This window comes from Neodiprion virginianus, chromosome 3 (genome assembly GCF_021901495.1).
Source record: "Neodiprion virginianus isolate iyNeoVirg1 chromosome 3, iyNeoVirg1.1, whole genome shotgun sequence".
NCBI classification, from domain to species: domain Eukaryota; kingdom Metazoa; phylum Arthropoda; class Insecta; order Hymenoptera; family Diprionidae; genus Neodiprion; species Neodiprion virginianus.
In genome coordinates this window covers 10,580,144-10,585,316 of record NC_060879.1, presented here as the reverse complement: position 1 = coordinate 10,585,316, position 5,173 = coordinate 10,580,144, and the positions used below count along the sequence as shown (strand labels likewise).

The window sequence follows — 5,173 nt, the reverse complement described above, 5'->3', positions numbered from 1 at the left end:
TCAACTTTGACCTCGAATAACTTTTGAACTATTAGTTTCCGCAACAAATCATAAGAGACCTTTTTTGTAGAGCGTTCAATTCTCTATAAGATTAAGCAATAGTTTTTTTTTATGACACACGATAGGCAAGCAATAAAAATCAGAAGGTGCAAAAAAAATTTATCCCATGTTATTCTTATGGGAAATAGAAAAGTGCGATGCGGACAACCTGAACATTAATATTAAGGGCTGAAATTTTAACTGGCACTTTTTACGCCAAAAGGAAACTTCTAAGCCTGTTTGCGAGAAAAAAAAAAATTTTTGTTTTTTTTTGAATCACCCCAAGAGCACGCGAGGATTGATCAGCTGACACATGATTGCGAGAGGGATAGCTGAAATTTTTCTCATCCGGGTTACCAAATAACGAAACGGTAAAAAAAAATGGAAAAAAATCTACACACTCTCGGAATTGTTTGTTTTTCATTTTTTTTTCTCTTCTCGGTTATCAAAAACACAAAAAAGAAAGCGGGATTAAGTAAAAATATGAAATAAAAAAAATGTAAGGAAAAAAAAAGTCGGTCCACTCTCACTTTCATTTATTTTCTCTCTTCTGAGTTACCCGTGATAAAAAAGGGGCGGGGATTAAGTAAAAAAAAGAGGCGCCAAAAACGGGGAACAAATTGATTCACTCTCCGTATTTTATAGTTTCAATTATTTGTTCTCTTCTGAAAAAAAAAATAAATGAATAAAAAACGAAATAAAAAGCGACCCAGGATCGAACCCGTGTCCCGCAATACTCCATCCTCATGTGGTATCCACTCAGCTGCGCTACAGCTACGTCCGTGTACGCCCGTTTGCTCGATATGTTTACGGAGCTTGCTCGGAATTCGCTGATGATTCTTTGGAAGATTCAGTTCGAGAAAAAAATAATTTCCCCCAACCACTTGCCCATTGCACATTTTGCATAAATGTTAACGAGCTGGCTTCGTATATTTTTCCATAGACTGCGTGTACAAATATTCGAGAACACCAGGCGTCACATATTTTCTTATCTATAAAAAAATAATATTTATTAAAAAAAAAAGTATTCGGGCTGGGAATGGTTAATTATTTTGGTTCAGCGTCCGCTTATTGAATCCAAAATTTATCAAATCTGAAGATACTTTTATTCACTGACATTCATAATCGAAACAAGAAAAATCCCAATTCTTGCATTCCTGGAAACATCTGTGCGAGCGGGGACAAGGATGCGATTGGCAACCACTTGCTCGAGCGACCGAGTATATCTATATATACACGATTGTGGGCCACCTTCGGTGAATGGCCGCCTGGGTGACAGGTCGGAAATGGGCCACCTCCGGTGCGTGGCCGCCTAGGAGTCACGTCGACGCTCCAATCTAGCTGGTATCACGAAAAGCCGAGCGTTGGAGATCTCCCTACTCATCTCTGGCTCAACCGCCGCGATTCAATAACAACACCCCAAATACGCTCGCCTCATACGAGGTTATGCGAAAATGGAATTTAAAATTTGCAGGAACGCGTAATGAAGATTCGAAAGCCTTCTTAACGCAAATAGAGGAGGGTAGAACCTTATTTAATTTACGCGATACTGACATCCTTAACAGTCTCCCATTTTTTCTTTCTGGAGTGGCTTTGTACCGGTTCCGAAGCAAACGATCTCAATGGCACAGTTTCTCCGATTTCGAACACGCTTGGCGTTATAGGTTCGGGGATCCAAATTCACAGTTCACATTGCGTGAAGAGATCCGTAAACGTACGCAGGGCGAAAACGAGCCAGTCGCCGATTACCTCACATATATGCGTGCGTATTTTGATCGGTTGAGTCCCCGATTCTCCCACGACGAGGAGATGGACTATGCCTATCGAAACCTGCGACCGCGTTCTCAAGTGTTAATAAGACGGAGAGATCTTGAAGATCTCGATGATTTAGAGGATACCGCCCGACAATTGGAGATGGGTTTCACGGCAAATAATACATAAATATCAATTACCACCGACTCCCGACAACTCACTGTTACCGGAACTAGCATATCGCGCAACTCGCGCTAACTCCCGTCAATCGCGATCCGCGTTGGCCAATCTAAATCTAGAGGATGAACCAACGGATAACGTTGATGCTGCGTATCAAACGTCTAATAGAGAACCCTCGAATCCTAGACCTGACACCCGTAATAACCAACGACCACCTAGGAATAATATCAGCAACCGAAATAACTACCGCCAGAATGAAAACCCGAGTAACGTTAACTCGCCCGTAACTTCTATTGCTTCATCTACCGTCCCGTCTACCGATTCCAATCCATTTCTACCGACCACGGGACAAACAACTGCACACGCACGTCCCGGATTTGCATGTTACAATTGCCAGCAATCTGGACATCATCAGCGACAGTGCACCGCGCCGCGCACAGAATTTTGCTTCACGTGCGGATTGAGCGGATACACCCGAGCTACATGTACCCGGTGTGCGGAAAACTATCACGGGAACCGCGTGCAAGGGCAACCTCGGAACCCAGACCCACAATAGAGCCCGAAACCTAGCTCGAACAAATTATCAGACCTTGTTCTTTAACTAACGAAATTATTAAAATTACCGAACTTATTGGTATTTCCAAAATTAATACTACCACCGGTCCACCTACTGAGCAAATTGACTTCTGCAGTCCAGTCTACCCACTTCACCGGAAACCACTGCTATTTCTGATTCACAAAATATGCGACTTACGTGTAACGGCTTTATTTGACTGCGGTTCATCACGAACATTTGTAAACTTAAAAACTTCGGTATTGATCGAATCGAGAGGTTTCCTAATTCAAAAATCTCATAGCGGAGCAGTCGTAACGGCCGCCGGCCGAAAGACTGAAGTCACGGGTGTTGTAATCGTGCCGATAGAATTGGAAGGGACTATCTGCGATATTCACGTTCGCGTTATACTTTCCCTTGGCTTTGATTGTATAATAGGTTTAGACTTTATTCACACATTTGATATAATAGTAGATTTTACAGAACCTGACTGGTCATTCAAATATAATTCTCCCATAACTTATAAATTTCAAACGCACTCCCGATTTACTCCCGATACACAATGTAACGGAATTGTAGCTCTGAACGACGAGCAAACCGTCAAATTACGGAACTTACTAAAAGCAGAGGTAGCCTCAGCGTCCGATAAAATAGGTACGACTAATTTGGCCACCCACCACATAGACGTAGGTGACCATCCCGCGATTAGACAACGAGCGTATCGAGTATCACCGAAAATACAAAAAGCTATCGATGAGGAGGTTGACAAAATGCTCGCTAACGGAATTATCGAACCCTCACACAACGAATGGGAAAGTCCGATTGTAATGGTTAAAAAACCAAATGGCTCCTACCGTTTTTGTATTGATTTCCGGCAAGCAAATCAAGCATCCAACAAGGACGCGTATCCGCTACCGCGTATGGACAGCATTCTGGACAAATTCCGATCCGCCCGATATATTTCAACTATCGACCTAAGTTAGGCGTATTTCCAGATTCCTTTAACTCGAGCGAGTCGCGAAGTAACCGCTTTTATTGTTCCCGGTAAAGGGCTTTTTCATTTTACGCGAATGCCGTACGGATTAACCGGAGCACCGGCTACGTTTCAACGGTTGTTAGATCGCTTAATTGGACCAGACATGGACCCATCCGCTTTCACCTATTTGGATGATATTATCATCGTCACAAAAACATTTGACGAACACCTCGAGTGGTTACGACGCGTTTTACGAACTATCCGACACGCGAACCTCACGGTCAACCCTGATAAATGCGAATTTTGTTGCTCTGAAGTTGAATATCTCGGCTTTCTAGTTAACGAATATGGATTACAAATAGATCCAGACAAAATAGCTCCCGTTGTGAATTATCCGGTTCCATATACAGCGAAACAACTACGTCGATTTTTAGGAATGGCTTCTTGGTACCGAAGGTTTATCCCAAATCTCGCCTCGATAACCGAACCACTGACGCGGCTCTTGCGAAAAACTTGGGCTGAATCGCAATCTTTCGCTTGCGCTAAAGTGACCCAAACTGCCCCCGCGGGTTTAATGGGAAGGCGCGTCGTAGAAAAACCTTGGATCGTCGTAGCAGCCGACATAATGGGACGATTTTCCCCAAGTAAAACTGGCTTTGCGTACGTACTGGTAATGCAAGATCTCTTTACAAAATGGATTGAATGCGCTCCCCTTAGAAAAGCTACCGGACAAAAGATTAGCGAAACTTTCAAAGACTCATTACTATCGAGGTGGGAAACTCCCCAAATATTACTCACAGATAATGGGACCGAAGTTAATAACCGTACAATCAAGGAACTTACGGAGGCCCATGGCATAAAACATACCACAACACCACCGTATCATCCACAAGCCAACCCGGTCGAAAGGGTTAACCGCGTTCTAAAGACCATGATAGTTACCTTTTTGAACGACGATCACCGAGAATGGGACCGACACCTCTCAGTCTTCCGATTCGCGTATAACACCGCGCACCGTACCTCACTCAATACGAGTCCCGCTTTCCTAAACCTGAGCCGCGTACCCGAACCGATCTATTCCTACCGACGATCGGCTACCGATAAAATCGAAATAGAACCCACACCTCCGAAATTATGGGCAGAGCGAATAACACATATCCAACTACTTCGGGACTGGGTCACGGAACACCTTGACGACACCTTCGCTGAGCAAGCGCGATACTATGACCTCCGACGGCGAGACCAAGCTTTCACTGTGAACGACCTTGTGTTAAAACGACAGCACACGCTGTCATCTGCTACTCAACATGTTGCTGCCTAACTGGCACCAAAATCAAGTGGACCCTACCGAATCTCCCGTTTTCTCTCTCCGGTGGTGGTTGAACTACAACAGGTAGATAGGAATAATGTAGTGGGAAAAGTGCATGTAAAAGACTTAAAGACCTATAGAACTTAGCCTTCGTAACTTAACATACTAGATCATGGGAGACGAGGTTCTACCGCTTGCTTATGTCCTGCGCGGCTGGCGCCGACTGGAACGGTTCGCCGAGTTCATTGAGCTCCTGCCGATGTGGTACCCCGACCTCGCTCGCGCGATCCGTCTCGCCTACATCGAGGCCGATAAAGATTACCGGGCGTTCCAATCGGCCCAAGCGGCCCGGGGAACCGTGCGG

The 5,173-nt window shown here is 44.4% G+C and overlaps 1 long non-coding RNA gene across 1 annotated transcript; it reads right to left on the bottom strand.

The window, feature by feature from the left end:
• Positions 1-1,137: 1,137 nt before the first annotated feature.
• On the bottom strand, positions 1,138-4,754 carry LOC124300134 (uncharacterized). Its single transcript, XR_006907156.1, has 3 exons — positions 4,744-4,754; positions 4,664-4,665; positions 1,138-1,429 (listed from the first exon to the last, which is right to left on the bottom strand). It is a non-coding gene; the product is annotated as an uncharacterized LOC124300134 (long non-coding RNA).
• Between the last annotated feature and the right edge of the window lie 419 nt (positions 4,755-5,173).